This window comes from Trichomycterus rosablanca, chromosome 9 (genome assembly GCF_030014385.1).
Source record: "Trichomycterus rosablanca isolate fTriRos1 chromosome 9, fTriRos1.hap1, whole genome shotgun sequence".
Taxonomy (NCBI): domain Eukaryota; kingdom Metazoa; phylum Chordata; class Actinopteri; order Siluriformes; family Trichomycteridae; genus Trichomycterus; species Trichomycterus rosablanca.
The window spans coordinates 2855278-2873660 of NC_085996.1; the positions used below are offsets into that span (position 1 = coordinate 2855278).

Consider the following 18383-nt stretch of genomic DNA (forward strand, 5'->3'; position numbering starts at 1 on the left):
TCAGAAATAAAAGGACTTTCATTATTTAGATAAATAAAAGATAAGCACAAATGCAGTATTTTTTATTTTTTTTTAAAGAGAATAATAAAAGGAAAATTTGTCTTCAATTTAATTTTGTTTAAAACAATCTGGAAAAATTCGTATCGTGAATCGCATCGTGGGTAGTGTATCGTTACATCCCTACTCATTATTGCTGATTATTTGCAGCCTATAAAGTGGATTTTTTTTATTTCAGGTGACTGGGATCACTGGAGTAAATACGTCGTGCAGTACGTCTACCCCACAGACTCGGCACCAGACTACACGTCCATTCTCGTTCCCAACGTGGACAACACCAGAACGAGCTTCCTGATTGAGGCCATCGCAAAACAGCGCAAGGTCGTCACATATCTAACTGCTGGAACACACGTGGACTGTGTGTCTCTGACCCTTGATTAGAAATTTTGTGTGTGTGTGTGTTGTGCTTAGGCTGTTCTCCTCACCGGTGAACAGGGGACTGCCAAGACGGTCATGATTAAGGCCTACACGAAGAAATACAACCCTGAGATGGATCTGTTCAAATCCATGAACTTCTCCTCCGCCACGGAGCCGATCATGTTCCAGGTGAAGGAAAGGAAGGAGATGCAGTAAAACTCACCATTACCGATGACTGATTCTGATTAACGCCGTTCTGATTACAGCGGGCAGTAGAGAGTTACATAGAGAAGCGGCTGGGCAGCACATACGGACCCCCCGGCAGACGGAGACTGACCGTTTTTATTGATGACATCAACATGCCTGTCGTCAATGAATGGGGAGATCAGGTCGGAAAATTAAACATCGATACAAATATACACCGATCAGCCATAACATTAAAACCACCTCACTGTCCATTTTATCAGCTCCACTGACCACATAGAAGCACTTTGTTTTTAACCTGCTTTCACCCTGTTTTACAATGGTCAGGACCCCCACAGAGCAGCTATTATTTAGGTGGTGGATCATTCTCAGCACTGCAGTGACACTGACATGGTGGTGGTGTGTTAGTGTGTGTTGTGCTGGTATGAGTGGATCAGACACAGCAGCACTGCTGGAGTTTTTAAACACCGTGTCCACTCACTGTCCACTCTATCAGACACTCCTACCTAGTCGGTCCACCTTGTAGATGTAAAGTCAGAGACGATCGCTCATCTATTGCTGCTGTTTGAGTCGCTCATCTTCTAGACCTTCATCAGCGGTCACAGGACGCCGCCCACGGGGCGCTCTTGGCTGGATATTTTTGGTTGGTGGACGATTCTCAGTCCAGCAGTGACAGTGAGGTGTTTTAAAACTCCAGCAGCGCCGCTGTGTCTGATCCACTCATACCTGCACACCACCACCATGTCAGTGTCACCATGAGAATCATCCACCACCTAAATAATACCTGCTCTGTGGGGGTCCTGACAAAGCATGTAGACAAACAGATGGACTACAGTCAGTAATTGTAGAACTGCAAAGTGCTTCTATATGGTAAGTGGAGCTGATAAAATGGACAGAGTGTAGAAACAAGGAGGTGGTTGGAGTTAAAGTCCAGTTTAATTGTTGTTTGTCCAGTAATGGTGATAAGAAGTGGAGGCCACACAGTCTATAAATAATCTGTAATATTTCATGTTTTTTTTCTGTAGATCACAAATGAAATAGTGCGTCAGACGATGGAGATGTCGGGCATGTACAGTCTGGATAAACCCGGTGATTTCACCACCATAACAGACGTTCAGATGATGGCCGCCATGATCCATCCCGGCGGTGGCAGGAACGATATTCCTCAGAGACTGAAGAGACAGTTCACAGTGTTTAACTGCACGCTTCCGGCCAACTCCTCCATCGACATGATCTTCGGTAATAATCACGTCGGTACTGCGCTCGGTCAGGAGTGAAATATGATGGGGTAACTGGATACGACTAGATTGGGAGGAACACTGGGGCAAAATGTGGGGATGTTTTGGTGTTTTTAGCTGCTTTACACTGATTGCTGATGTAACCGAGCGTCTTTAATGTTTACTGAGTCTATAAAGAAAGAAATCAACTGAACACAGACAAACTATTTAGAGCAGAAAACTTTACTGGTTTGTTCTTTTTGAGGTGCAGCACAGAGACGATCACGTGTGTAGAGAAACACACTTTTACATTCATTATGGATCCACAAAGGGACAAAATGCACTTAATACGTAAAACACACATCAAACACGGTCAGGTAGTGAAGTCTCGTAGGTTAATGTAATTACTGTAAGATTGCTAGGATGCCTTATACTGCACATTTCACGATCCGTGCTGTGATTTTCACGGTCTGAATTAGGCAGGACCTTAATTATTCATTATTAGTGGGTTCTGTCTTTCTTTTTCATGCCAAACCTTTGAAGCTGTTTCACAGAGAACTGACCAGTACTTTTCTATTAGGAATTATTGGCTGTGGATATTTCCATCAGTGTCGAGGATTTACACCAGAGATCTCTGACACTGTACAGCGTCTCGTACCCGCTTCCCGGATTCTCTGGCAATGGACCAAGGTAAAATGCATCGTTAGTAAAATGATCACTCCCTGTGAGGTGAAAGAGTCCAAACCTCTCCTGCACTGTGTTACAGGGGAAGATGTTGCCCACTCCATCAAAGTTTCACTACTTCTTCAACCTAAGAGATCTGTCCAGGATTTGGCAGGGCATGCTGAAGATCAGAGCAGAAGAGTGTGATACAGTCGCCACCCTCCTGTCCTTGTTCAAGTGTGAATGCACTCGAGTCATCGCAGACCGGTAAGGTGTCTGTCTGGCTGTCTGTCTTTCTGTCTGTCTATCTATCTCTCTCTATCTATCTATCTATCTATTTGTCTATCTGTCCGTCCGTCTATCTATCTCTCTCTGTCTGTCTGTCTACCTGTCTGTCTGTCTATCTGTCCGTCCGTCCGTCTATCTATCTCTCTCTGTCTGTCTATCTCTCTGTCTATCTATCTATCTATTTGTCTATCTGTCCGTCCGTCTATCTATCTCTCTCTGTCTGTCTATCTATCTATCTATCTATCTAGGGTCTATCTATCTGTCTATCTATCTGTCTGTCTGTCTGTCTGTCTGTCTATCTATCTCTGTCTGTCTGTCTATCTATCTCTCTGTCTATCTATCTATCTATCTATCTATCTATCTATCTATCTATCTATCTATCTATCTATCTATCTATCTATCTATTTGTCTATCTGTCCGTCCGTCTATCTATCTCTCTCTGTCTGTCTGTCTATCTATCTATCTATCTATCTATCTATCTATCTATCTATCTATCTATCTATCTATCTATCTATCTATCCGTCCGTCCGTCTATCTATCTCTCTCTGTCTGTCTGTCTATCTCTCTGTCTATCTATCTATCTATTTGTCTATCTGTCCGTCCGTCTATCTATCTCTCTCTGTCTGTCTGTCTATCTATCTATCTATCTATCTATCTATCTATCTATCTATCTATCTATCTATCTATCTATCTATCTTTCTATTTGTCTGTCTATCTATCTCTCTGTCTGTCTGTCTATCTCTCTGTCTATCTATCTGTCTGTCTGTCTATCTATCTATCTATCTATCTATCTATCTATCTTTCTATTTGTCTGTCTATCTATCTCTCTGTCTGTCTGTCTATCTCTCTGTCTATCTATCTAGGGTCAATCTATCTGTCTATCTGTCTGTCTGTCTGTCTGTCTGTCTGTCTATCTATCTAATGACTAGCTGTGTGTATTCCAGGTTTGTGTGTGAGGAGGATAAGCACTGGTTCGAGAAGTCTATAGCCCAGGTCATTCAGGAACACGTGGATCCTGCTTTGGTGCCACACCTCCACCCCGACCCTTACTTTGTGGACTTCCTGAGAGAGGCTCCAGAGCCTACAGGAGAGGAGGCTGATGACGCCTGTCTCGACGCTCCCAAAATCTATGAACTGGTACGTTTATTTTAAAACATGGTCCTGACCTGGTCTCAGCTGGGCTGTAATGAGAGCTGATTAAATACACCAGCAGCTCCTGCTGTCTGCTCGAGGTTCCTCCAGGACATTGCATGATGCTCCATACACAGTAAAGCACCTGGCCGGTGTCACAGATCAGCCAGGCACATGTGGGAAGGGACGAGGGCTAGTATAAATCTTACACACATCACACTTCTGCTATATTTCCCAGGTGCCGGACTTCCAGTTCCTGTCGGAGAGACTGCGGTTCTATCAGAGCCAGTATAACGAGGCTGTTCGGGGCTCACATCTGGACCTGGTCTTCTTTACTGATGCCATGACCCACCTCATCAAGGTCAGTGTAAAGTTCTGACCACAGCTCAGCCTTTAAACCCAGAGTTTATAAAAACTGCTAGTTTCTCTCGGCCGCAGATCTCCCGCATCATCAGGACCGATGGAGGAAGCGCTCTGCTGGTGGGAGTGGGAGGGTCGGGCAAGCAAAGCCTTTCACGGCTCGCGTCGTACATCGCCGGTTACAGGATATTCCAGATTACACTCACTAGGTGAGACGGCGTAGTTCCCTGGGTTGAGTGATTTGCAGAATATCAGTGATTCTGCACTTTTTACATCTTTATCCTGTATCACTCAGAACCTATAACATCAGCAACCTGATGGATGACCTGAAAGTGCTGTTCAGAACGGCCGGCGCTGAAGGAAAAGGCGTCACGTTCATCTTCACGGACAACGAGATAAAAGACGAGGCCTTCCTAGAGTACCTTAACAATGTTTTGTCATCTGGAGAGGTGAAGCAGCTTCACTAATCACTAATAACTAAGTCCCTACCGATTCACGGACGTGAGAATGGCGCCATGGACCGTGAAATGAGCCGTTCCCCGTGTAATATGTAATTTGCTGTGAAATTTAAAATGTACGGTTTAGCGATTTACCATTTTTTATTCACGTGCAGTACAAATGCATCAAGATTACTGGTTAATCCGCACTGTGAGGCGCCCTAGTGTAACCGAGCGTCTTTAGAGTTTGATGATCACGTGTGTAGAGAAACACACTTTCGATTATGGAATCCACAAAGGGACAAAATGCGCTCATTATCAGCAAACAACATCACAGAAAAGTCTCTTACACTAGCAGTCCTACGGCAATTCAGTTTGCAATGAGTTAGTCAAAATGACCAAGATGTGGAACACGGACAAGAGCTTTAATATTTAAATTAATGACATTTTTAATTAATGACATAAATTAATGAAAGACTGTAAAGACGTCCGTAAAATGAAGCACATTTCCCAGTGAATTTAGTCGAGCCCTAGTAATACGGATCATTTCTGCGGAAGTAAAAACACACTGCACTTGATATTCACTTTCTCATGTTTCTCCTCTAGGTCTCGAACCTTTTTGCTCGTGATGAACTGGACGAGATAACACAGAATCTCATCCCCGTAATGAAAAAGGAGACGCCCCGAGTGCCGCCCACCTTTGATAATCTGTATGAATACTTCATCTCCCGGGCCAAAAAGAACCTCCATGTGGTGCTGTGTTTTTCCCCGGTGAGTCTCACCCCTCTGTTTGATGCTCTTCATTTTATTCTCTCAGAATGTGAGTCAGATTCACTCACAGTAAAAGAGCAGTTACAGAAATCGTTGTAATTTTAAGACTGAAGTGAATTAACACGCTTCATAATGTGGAATATTTTGATCAGGTGGGGGAGAAGTTCCGCTCCCGCTCTCTGAAGTTCCCCGGACTGATATCCGGATGCACCATGGACTGGTTCACCCCGTGGCCGAGTGAAGCCCTGATGGCCGTGTCCCAGTATTTCCTCTCGGACTTCCACATGGTCTGTTCGCCTGAGGTGAAGACTGCGGTGGTCCAGACTATGGCCGTCTATCACGACAGAGTCTCCTCCACCTGCGAGAGCTACTTTGAGAGGTACCGTACTGTACTTAGAGATACAGCCATGTTAGAGAACCTCAGTTTTATAGACACTAAGTCACCCAAACTAGTAAAGAGGGTCAAGACGAGGATCAAACCCAGGTCCTCGGGGCATATTTTGCTGCCTCATCAATCGAATCTCACAGTGATGACGTCTAACATTCATTTAAAGGGAATTTATTTAATGGGTTAAGGGCCTTGTTCAAGGGCCCAACAGTGGCTGCACGACAGAGCCTGGATTTGCATTGACAGTCATTGACTGGTAGCCCAAAGCTCTATCCACTAGGCTCCCACTGTCCCTTGTACCTTATATCAAGGGTTTAACCTATGCTGTTATCTTTTAACTTAACGGGCACAAATTCCCACAGGCATACTGTAATATCAGAGTCATTTGAAGCGCTTTATTAGAGAATCGGCTATTGTTCTAGCTAAACAGCTCATTGTCAGGTGTCCAGATACCTTTGGTCATACCAATTCCACTTATACCAAAAGGTATTCATGTATAATCGAGCTGAATTCATGAAATCTGTCCCTTTCTTTTGCTACAGATCAGGTTTTGTGGTCCAAAGTCTGGAATCAACCTTTCTGTTCCTCTTTCTTTTTATTCAGATTCAGACGAAGGGCCCACGTCACCCCGAAATCCTACCTGTCCTTCATCAATGGATACAAAACCCTCTATACAGAGAAGCACACCCACATCAACACTCTTGTTGAGCGCATGAATGTCGGTAGGGACAAGGCCAGTACATTTGTAATGTGTTTTGTGTGTGTACGAGTGTGTTTGAGTGATCAAGCCCTGCTCGTTTCCCAGGTCTAGCCAAGCTAATGGAAGCCAGCGAATCCGTCGCGCAGCTGTCCAGAGACCTGGTGGTGAAGGAGCAGGAGCTGGCGTTGGCCTCGGCCCGAGCCGACAAGGTACATCATTCGATCAGAACTGAGCAGAGCGTTTTCACTTTGCTAGATCGATCGTGAGCTCATGGACTTGGTCGTGCAGGTCCTCAAGGAGGTGACTGTGAGCGCCGAGGCCGCCTCTGTGGTCAAAAACGAGGTGCAGGTGGTGAAGGATAAAGCGCTGAAGATCGTGGAGGAAATCGAGAAGGAAAAAGGTGTGGCAGAGCTGAAGCTGCAGGCGGCTGAACCTGCACTCATGAAAGCTGAGGCGGCTTTAAACGTGAGTTCCAAAAACTGATGTAGCAGCTCAAAAGTATTTGGACACCTGACCATGGGCTTGTCAGACCTCCCATTTTAAAAACACACAGTGGCGTCTGATCTATTCAGCTAGAACGACAGCGGCTTTTCTAATAAAGCCTCTTTAAATGACTTTGAAATACAGAATGCCTGTGGGAATTTGTGCCCGTTCAGTCGAAAGATGACAGCGTTTGTATGGCTCGGCACATGAATTCGATAATTAAAAGAAGTGTCCAAATACTTTTGTACTATATATACAAACCTGAAGAAGTGAGATCCAAGAGTTACCTCTCTTTAAATTTTAATGACAGAAGAAACCTAAAATAGAAATAAGCAGGAAACGCTTATAGGTGCTTATAAAACGATTTCTGAAGCACAATGCTAAGTGAGACCCAACCTGCCACGCCCACACAGGCCGACAGAAAGCGTAGTTCTCTCTGAACTAAACTTCAAAGCATTTTCTGCGCCTCATTAAAGGTTCCTCACTACCTGAGAAGCACCGTCTAACAGCGTACCTCTGACTGACTGGCTTTGCCCTCTGAATTATTTGCTAGATCTCCTGCTAGCGCTCTCTAACTTTTGTCATTAACTCAGTTGATACAGGGTAGAGTCGTTCTGGGTCTTTGATTCTGTTTTATGAGTTGACTTGTTCGGTTCCCTGCCGAGTGTGTGTGGTTCTGTTTGTGTGGCCTGTCCTTTCTACCCTTGTCCTGTCCTGTTCACTGGAACGACTGTAGGATCTGAAACCACTATATCCTAGATTTGTAAATCGTTTTTGACCTCGTGTCTTTAACAGACCATCAAACCGGCCGATATCGCAACAGTGAGGAAACTGTCCAAGCCACCACATTTAATCATGAGAATTATGGACTGCTGTCTGCTTCTCTTCCGCAAGAAGCTGGACCCCGTCGTCATGGATCCAGAGAGGCACTGCCTTAAGCCCTCCTGGAGCGAAGCCATGAAGGTAAAATCCCTGAAACACCGTGCAGGACCTCACGAGATCTGATGGTTCTAATGAGACTAATGATACGAGTCTCCTCTCTTCACCCCTAAGCTGATGAGCGGCGGCGGCTTCCTGACGTCACTGCAGCAGTTTCCTAAGGACACGATAACCGAAGAGACGATGGAGCTGCTGGAGCCGTACTTCCAGATGGAGGATTACACGCTGGAGAACGCCAGTAAAGTGTGCGGAAACGTGGCGGGTCTGCTGTCCTGGACACAGGCTATGGCCACCTTCTTCAGCATCAACAAGGAGGTGCTGCCACTGAAGGTAAAACACGAGAGCCGGACCCACAGAAATCACTTCAAAATACATACGGTGGTTTATTAATCATGGATATATACAATCTATACGATTAAAAACTCAAAGATTAAAGGCTTTTCTTACAGGTCTCACTTTTGTGTGTTGTGTGATTATAAATATGGACATGCTGAGGCAGCAAGACTAAAATCACTGCCAGTCATTAGACTCCTAAATTGTGAGCTGGAGTGGTGCAGGGGGTTTGATTTTGGGCTACGATCGCAAATTTAATTTTCATTAACCTCGAGACAGGAATACCCTGAACTCGGTGCCAGTCCATTGCAGAGCAGGGTGCCAGTCCCAGATCTCAGCTGTGATGGGCGAGCGTAATATACGATACCCCTGCACCTAAATGTAACGTGTGATGTTCACTTCTGGTTCATCAGCGGCAAAAGCACATTCGTTACCAGCATCCCAACACACACACACACACACAAGACTCTTCTCTAACTTTATTAGTAACACTGGCATGTCCTGCCTTCTTCCTACCCAGGCTAATCTCAGCGTTCAGGAGAACAGGCTAACGGCAGCTAATAAGGAACTGGCTAACGCTCAGGCCCAGCTGGATGAAAAGCAGGCAGAGCTGGACATGGTGCTGGCCAAATTCGAAGCAGCCATGAAGGAGAAGCAGGTACGTCCTCTTCTACTGGTGACTGGTGCATCATACATCAGTTTTAACTGTAGATACTGGGATTTTCATCTCAACAGATCAAGCACTCAGTGTGTGTATGTGTGTGTGTGTGTGTGTGTGTGTGTGTGTGAGCGCTTCCTACCTAATCAGTCCATCTACCTGCACTAAAATTCACTGTAGCCAATCAGACTGCAGTTACCACCTTAAATTTCCAGTCACCAGTCAGACTCCACTTCAGACACTCAACGTCAGTCGGTTCTGGGCGTGGCGTTGAGTTTTAAAGACGTTGAGTTTCGAGGTATTTTCCCCCATAAGGATGTTTGGGGAACCTGTTAATGCGTCCATGGTCCCGGTGAGCTGCAGATATTTTAGTCTCATGTAAAATAATGAGGTTGTTTTTGACTCTTAAACACTGAAAATAACACAAATATAATATAAACACACTGAAATACAATTACTAACTGTTAAAAATGCAATAAAAGCTGCACTTTAGCTTTACTTTATTGTTTTGTTATGCTTTTTAATGAGTGGAGAGAACTTATGAGCAGTAATAATGAAGAGAGGTTTAGTGTTTTTATGTTGTTCTTTTAATACATTAAGTTAAGAGTTTTAGACTCTGGGAGAAGCTGATTCTGATTCTCACCATTTCTCAGAAGCTGGAGCTGTAACACAAAGTGAAACAGGAAGGAGAATCATGTGGAGCTGTAACCCTGGATCTGACGCTTATTCCACACTAATGCAGATTCAGCTCATGTTCACATGACATCTTACCACACCGCTCAAGCCAAGCGCTGATCAAAGCACACGTTGAGTTTGAGGGAAACGTTGAGTTTAAGGGTACAAATTTCTCAAAGAAGGCCGTCGAGTTTCAGATTTTGAGTTTAGGGGACGTACAGTTACAAGGTACCACAGTACTAACATTAGCTGTTGATCCAAGTCCACATTCCCTAATACCCGGGGCCCAATCAGAGCATTTCGTGGCCTTTTTATTTCACAAATCACTGTGTGTGTAAACGTGCATCTAATGCTTACGAGACACTGGAATAACGTTAACTGTTTTCAGGATCTGCTGAACGACGCCGAATCGTGCAGAAATAAAATGCAGACGGCCTCCGCTCTGATCGACGGGCTGAGCGGGGAGAAAGTGCGCTGGACCGAGCAGAGCAGAGAGTTCACCTCACAGATCAGCAGGCAGGTTTCTCTCAGTCTCTCCACGGCTCCTGGGGTCGAACCGAGGTTCACGTGTCTGTCTCTGCTCTGCTCTCAGGCTGGTTGGAGACGTCCTGCAGCTGACCGGCTTCCTGTCCTACTGTGGTCCGTTCAACCAACAGTTCCGTAACATGCTGCTGAAGGAGATCTGGGAGGCCGAGCTCACGAAGAAGAACATTCCCTTCACTGAAAACCTGAACCTGATCTCCATGCTGGTGGACCAGCCCACAGTAGGATTTTATTTAACATCCTGGTCTTAATACCACCTACATGATGTGGGATTTAGTCCTAGATACTCAGTTCTGGTTACAGTGCTGGTACTGGTGCTTTATCTAAAGCGACTTAGAGTAGAGTGACAGTACAGTCTCAGCAATTAAGGGTTAAGGGCCTTGCTAAAGGGCCCAACAGCAGCAATCTGGCAAAGGTGGGGCTTGAACCAGCAAGCTTATGATTGGATGAATCCAAAACAAAACAGTAAATGTTCTGAGTGTAAAGAGAAGCCCTGATTAATCAGTAGTCAGTACTGATGCCTGATGAGAGTGGGATCAGTGAAGGCTGTTGATGGAATGTTGATGGAAGACCCTCACAGGTGGTATCTTCTCCCCCCTCGTTCAGATCAGCGAGTGGAATCTGCAGGGCCTTCCGGGTGATGACCTGTCGGTGCAGAACGGCATCATTGTCACCAAAGCTACCCGCTTCCCCCTCCTCATCGACCCCCAGACTCAGGGCAAGGCTTGGATCAAGAAGAAGGAGAAAGCCAACGAGCTCCAGGTCAGATCCGTGGCTCAGGCTAGCTAACGTCAGCACTAGGTACACGACATGATGCTAACGAACGCTCCGTATCGTTCCAAGGTCACGTCTCTGAATCACAAGTACTTCCGCACCCATCTGGAGGACAGCCTGTCCCTGGGTCGCCCTCTGCTCATCGAGGATGTACCCGAGGAGCTGGACCCAGCGCTGGATAACGTGCTGGAGAAGAACTTCATCAAGTCTGGATCCTCCTACAAGGTGAGCGTTACATTTACATTTCCGGAATTTAGCAAAAGCGACTTACAGTCTGAGCAATTGAGGGTTTAGGGCCTTGCTTAAGGGCCAAACAGTGGCAGTGGTAGGGTTTGAACCAGCGACCTTCTGCTTACTAGTCCAGTACCTTAACCACTTGGCTACAACCGCCCTACATGTCAATCATTTCTATCACATTTCATCCAAAGGCCCTTACAATTATGACTGAATACAGTTTGAGCATTTAAGGATTAAGGGCCTTGCTTAGGGGCCCAACAGTGGCAGCCTGGTGATGATGGGGCTTAAACAGACAACCGTATGATTACTAGTCCAGTACCTTAATCACTGAACTACCACTGCCCATGCATGTAAATAAATAAACAATGAATGGATTAATCACAGGGCAGATGTAGGTGGGTACCAGAGCTTTTACATCAGGACGTGCCTGCATATCCTGTTCAGTGTTAACCGAAACACTGCGTACGACAGGTTAAAGTCGGAGACAAAGAGATCGACGTGATGGACGGCTTCCAACTCTACATCGCCACCAAGCTGCCCAACCCGTCCTACACGCCCGAGGTCTGTGCCAAAACCTCCATCATCGACTTCACCGTGACCATGAAGGGCCTGGAGAACCAGCTGCTGGGCAGAGTCATCCTGACCGAGAAATACGTACGTCTGCACACGTTTCACGTCATCCCTTACATTCCTTTCAGTGATAAATAATGAGCCGGTCCATCACTGACTGATGTTACACAGGAACTGGAGGCTGAGAGGCTGAATCTGATGCAGGACGTCACGGCCAACAAGAGGAAGATGAAAGAGCTGGAGGATAATTTGCTTTACAAGCTCAGCACCACAAAAGGTGCGTATATAAGACCATACCAAAATAATAATTTAGTATTTAGTCATGAAGTCATGAGTATATTCATGTATTCATCTGTAACAGATCAGGTCTAACAACCGCTACTGTAACGTGGCGGAATGAATTTACCATGTCGGGCTTAGTGGGTAGCACTGTCGCCTCACAGCAAGAAGGTCCTGGGTTTGATCCCCAGGTAGAGCGGTCTGGGTCCTTTCTGTGTGGAGTTTGCATGTTCTCCCCATGCCTGCGTAGGTTTCCACCGGGAGCTCCGGTTTCCTCCCACAGTACAAAGACGTGCAAGTGAGGTGAACTGGAGATACAAAATTGTTCATGACTGTGTTTGATATTAAACCTGTGAACTGATGAATGAAGTGCGTCAAACATGATGTTAAAATCCTCATAAATAAATAAAGAGTCATGTCCTTCTGTGTTGCTATGCTGGCTGACAGAGGGGGCACGGAGGCGCAGATGATTGATGTGTCCAGCTCTCTGCTGGCATGGGAAACCAGCATGGTCTCAGCAATGAAAAGTTAAAAAGTTATTTATTTAATTTACTTTCTTTTCTTAGTTTTTTGGGAGTAAACTAACACGTCAACCAAGGAGTAGATCTGGCCCAAACAAGAAATACAGCTTATTTTTACCCAAGTATTTAGACTCAAAGTAAACTCAGACAAATGGTTGAGCAGACCATTAAAGGGTTAATAATGTGCTGACTGGACACAACTGTGATTCTTACAAATATCACAATTACCGGTTGAACTTGAGTAAACTTACTGGTCCATGTAGCACAAGGTCACCGTAAGTTATTTGAGTAAGTAATAAAGAAACTTTTAGAGGTCTTGTAAATGAAAATAGACTTGTTGTTTAGTCCACCCCCGTCTCTGTCTGTTCAGGCTCTCTGGTCGACGACGAGTCCATGATCGGGATCTTGAGAGTCACTAAGGAAACAGCAGCGGAGGTGAGCGAGAAGCTCAACGTGGCCACCGAGACGGAGACGAAGATCCTCGCCGCTCAGGAGGAGTACCGTCCCGCGGCGTCCCGCGGCAGCATCCTCTACTTCCTCATCACAGAGATGAGCATGGTCAACGTCATGTACCAGACCTCGCTCGCCCAGTTCCTCAGGATCTTCGACCTCTCCATGTCGAGGTGCCGTTAACCCCGCACCTCCATCTGTAACCACTTTATTATGAGTGCGTATTTTAATTATGAGTGAATCTTTTCCAGGTCAGAAAAAACCCCCCTGACCCAGAAGCGCATCGCTAACATCATCGACTGTCTGACGTACGAGGTGTTCAGATACACGGTCCGAGGCCTGTACGAGAATCACAAGTTCATCTTCACTCTGCTGCTGGCTCTCAAGATCGATCTGCAGAAGGGCAACATCAAGCACAGCGAGTTCCAGATTCTTATTAAAGGTGCCACCTGAGACAGAAAGCTACAGCACACGAGGGAATATTTATCCCTCTGTCTCTTTAACTTTCTAATTTAATGCCCTAAACTCATTTTTAACTCGCACAGGGCAAATTAACACTGTAAACACGGTAAAAACAACACAAAGCAGGCGATGCTGTCCTGACAGGATATAAAAGGAGCATTGATGAGTTCTTATAGAAGATTGTATGCAGTAGTAGACCTAGAGCTGAACTCTTTTGGAAGTAACATGTTTTCATTGCTGTAATGTTTAAACCTGACGATACTGTGACGGTATTGTAGGACCATTCCGCCGAATCGGGGCCATTTCTGTCCCCAGGAATCTTTAAAATGCATTTATATATTTATTTATTTATATTTATATATATATATATATAATATATATACTGTATATGCATTGTCTCCCTTTTTCTCCCAACTTTAAGTGCGAGAACGAAGCCAACCCACGCCCCCTCCGACACGTGGGCAGCAGCCGTATGCATCTCATCACCTACACTTTGACGAGTGCAGTGCGGATCAGCACTGTGTACGGAGAGACACACCCTGATCAGCGCACTCTCTCCCAGTCTCTGTGCAGGTGCCATCAATCAGTCAGCAGAGGTCGTAGTTGCATCAGTTATGAGAGAGTCCCTATCCGGGTTAATATCCCACCCCTATATGAACAACAGGCCAATCGTTGTCCATGTGGCTGCTCAGCCCAGCCGGCAGGCAGAGCCGAGACTCGATACGATGTATGTGAGATCCCAGCTCTGGTGTCCTAGCGCGTGTTTTTACCGCTGCGCCACCTGAGCGGCCTTAAAATGCATTTTTAATTAAGCAAAATATCCTGCACATTGATTTAATAACGAGTTCGGGAGATATAATTTAAAACGTTCATTAAAACTCCCTACAACACTGAAAAAGTAGTATTTCTTCATGTCCCCACTTTGACACGACAGCTTACAGTGAAATATAAGGATTAATGGTTGTGGATCCCTCTGATGTTTGGAGCCAGGTTCAGTTTATCAGAGCAGAACTGAGAACATTTCACAGTGATTGTTTATCTGAATTTTGTTTCACTCTCTCTGTTTGAAGGTGGTGCCGCCCTGGATCTCAAAGCTTGTCCTCGTAAACCCTTCCGCTGGATTCTGGACATGACATGGCTGAACCTGGTTGAGCTGAGCAAACTGCCCCAGTTCACCAACATCATGAGCCAGGTCAGTAACATCCTGTAAAATGTGCTTTATAATATAATAACTTCTAATGGCAAATTCACCAAAAAATGTGCAGATAGAAAAATGATTTAAACAAATATGAACACTTGTTTGAAAGCTGGGGTCAGAGCTCAGGGTCAGTCATTGTACCAAGAGATTTAAGGGCCCTACTAAAGGGATTTAAACTCACAGCCTTCCAGTTGATACCCAAAGCTTGCTTTTTACTCTGACACACTGTAGCCTATGAATAATGATGATTACACATTTGTGTTGAGTTTTATTGGCATACAGTTAATAAATAGTATTATTATATTGATGTTTATGCACACGTTCCTGTTCATACACAAAGGTGTCCCGGAATGAAAAGGGCTGGAAGGCGTGGTTCGATATGGACGCACCAGAGGACGCAGTGATTCCCGATGGTTATAATGATTCACTGGAGATCTTCCACAAATTACTGCTTATCAGGTACAATATCAGTCGTCTAAGGGTACGATTCTTCTCCCTCTGGCTGCTGCAAATTAATTTGATGCCAAAAGTTTTACATCAAGAGTTACATCAACTCAAGACATCATCAAAAAGCATCATCAGCCGTGCAATCATTGTAAAATTTAGCAGAATGCACCTCATTTTACTTGGAAGATGGGTCTGGGTCTGGATCAGGTCTGATTCTGTGTTTTAAGTAAATGGGCTCATTCAGATACATGAGCTCTGATTTGCTCATGATGGACGAGTCTTGCTTTGATTAATGCCATTACTCCAAACCAGAGAAAAGTTCAGCTCTCCTTACTCCTGATATTAATAATGTATTTATTTTTATGACTTCAGATGGGGTGACCTTAAAGATGCTGTAGATCTTAAATCTAAATCTACTTTTTTTATTTTCTCCCATTTTTCTCCCGATTTAGCATAGCAAATTAGTCTTCCACCGCTGGGGATCCCGACTGCGTCCGAGGAGGGTATATTCGCCTGTCCCATGCCCCCTCTGACGCGTGCACAGTCCCTTAACCCCTTCTTATTTGCCCACGCCTCAGTGGATTGGCACATGAGGCCGGATATCACGCGCCTCGGGCTACTTATCAGGGTCCTTACACAGCATCGAAGACCTCGCCTACTTTTTAGTCCCGTCTTTTCCCACACAACAGACTTCGATTGCCAATTTTGTCTCACATTTGTGCCCGCTAGAGTCCCAGCACTGGTGTGCTAGCGGAATATATCGCTGTGCCACCCGGGTGCCCTAAATCTACTTTTGTGATAGTTTCAGTGTTTATTAACAGAACCATTCATTAAATTGCTTTCTCAGTTAAAAAGAGGATGAAAATTAATCACCGCTTGTGATTAACCATGTGTGGATCATTACAGTATCAGCAGACCAGGACTTTTAAAGCACCACCATTGTGAATGAAGTGAATTTAAACAAATGTCATGTGACAGATCCTGGAGTCCAGATCGCACGCTGTCTCAGGCCAGGAGCTACGTAGGGCACGCATTGGGCGCGAGGTTCGCCCAGTCTGTTATTCTCAATCTGGAGGCAACGTGGGGGGAGAGCGACCCTCGTACCCCTCTGATCTGCTTCCTCTCCATGGGCTCGGATCCAACCAACCAGATAGAAGCTCTCTCCAAGAAACTCAGACTCGGTAATAAAGCCGTAACTAATTACAGTGGAGCAAAAAGTGGAGGACTGTTTTTTACTGTATGTTGGGTTGCTTGTTTAGAATGCAGAGCTATATCTATGGGACAGGGACAGGAAGTGCATGCGAGGAGGCTGGTGCAGATGTCCATCGCACAGGTACCAACACTACCTACAGAGACGTTTATTATATTCAGAAATTAAATCCTGTGTAAATAAGATTTAATCACACTAAAGATAAGTCTGAGAACTGGTATAGGGTACTGGGGTTCCAGTCTCAGTGATGCTATAGGCTGACAGGGTGTCTGCACATACATGATTGGCTGTGTCTGAGGGAGGAGGGATAGAAGGAAGTCCTTGCACCCAGTATGCGGTCTGTGAAACCGGACCTGCCGTGACCCTGACCTGGCATAGCCATGACTAAAGCATTTCTGTATGGAGCAAACATCAAGTCTTATTTAGAAGACCTTACAAACCTTCTTGTCATACATTCAGTTTAAAGCTCATCACCAGTAATTGTGTGTCTGACCGTCTGTGGTCCACAGGGAGGCTGGGTCCTGCTGCAGAACTGCCACCTGGGTCTGGAGTTCATGGACGAGCTGCTGGACACCGTGAGCACAGTGGAGAACGTTCATGAGAGCTTCAGGGTGTGGATCACCACGGAGCCACACGACCGCTTCTCCATCACGCTGCTGCAGGTAATGTAACATCATCAACAGGGGGGAAACTTGGGGGAAACCAGGGGGTCGAGGTCTCCGATCATCATCATCAAAGAATCTTCTTGTCGTTTTAGTCCTCCATCAAGTTCTCCAACGATCCTCCTCAGGGAGTGAAAGCCGGACTGAAGCGAACGTTCGTCGGGATCTCTCAGACTCAGCTGGACGTCAGCAACCTGCCCATGTGGAAGCCGCTGCTGTACAGCGTCGCGTTCTTGCACACGGTGGTGCAGGTAGGAACGACCTGGCGCTTACAGGATACGTGGTTTCCCAGAATTACACAGTCTTCACCTTTTTTTTACGCAGGAACGTCGCAAGTTCGGACCCCTGGGCTGGAATATTCCGTACGAGTTCAACTCGGCAGACTTCAGCTCCAGTGTGCAGTTCATCCAGAACCATTTGGATGAGTGCAGTCCCAAAAAGGTTCGGAATAATGTCTTACTTTGATAAAAAGTCTTTGGGTCTGTGTGAAACCGAGCTCTCTCTGTACATAGACGCGTTTCCCATCATTCTACACTCCCGAGAAGAGGGCGTGTCTAAATTCTTAGCTCCCTTAAAATGCTCCTACTGAGGCGCCTTAATTCTGAGTGATGATCTGACTGAGCGTCTCCTTAGCGCTGAAGGCAATCCCAGCATTCAGTGCGGCACAACTTTGCTCACAAAAAACTACAAACGTGGCGGATGAATCAATCCAGAGCAACTAACGGAGTTCCTTTGACATGTAAATAAATTCACATTGATGTTTAATTTGTATAAAGGTGCAGGAGTGACGTTTATTTGTAAATTCAGGCGTAGAGCGTCTAAATAATCTGATTATGAGCTCCATGTCTGATTAGAATGCTCTGTACTGAGGGAGCTGATCAGGTTTACAGTGGGGAGCAGGGCGGGTCACTAGGTTCAGTGTGTGTCCTGTGCTCGTGCTGACCAGTTTGGCTTGTTTATCTGCAGGGCGTGTCGTGGGACACCGTGCGCTACATGCTGGGAGAGGTGCAGTACGGAGGCAGAGTGACGGACGACTACGACAAACGACTTCTGAACTGTTTTGCACGAGTAACACACGACCCCCCCAACCTAATAATAAATATAATAACGTTAGCGTATGATGTACGAGAGACGTTTTTAATCCTAACCGCCGCTCTGATTACCAGGTGTGGTTCGGCGACCGGCTGTTCGAGCCCTCGTTCTGCTTCTACACCGACTACAATGTTCCCGTGTGTAAGACGGTGGAGGAATACCTGGAGTATATTCACACTCTGCCCTACGTCGACACCCCTCAAGTGTTCGGTCTGCATCCCAACGCTGATATCACGTAAGAGTCCATCAGAGCTGCTCACACACACTCACACTCTCA

General features: G+C 45.6%; 1 pseudogene; it reads left to right on the forward strand.

Annotated features, from left to right (window-relative positions):
* LOC134320376 (dynein axonemal heavy chain 8-like) overlaps window positions 1-18383 on the forward strand; it is a 57939-nt pseudogene that overhangs the window by 36086 nt on the left and 3470 nt on the right.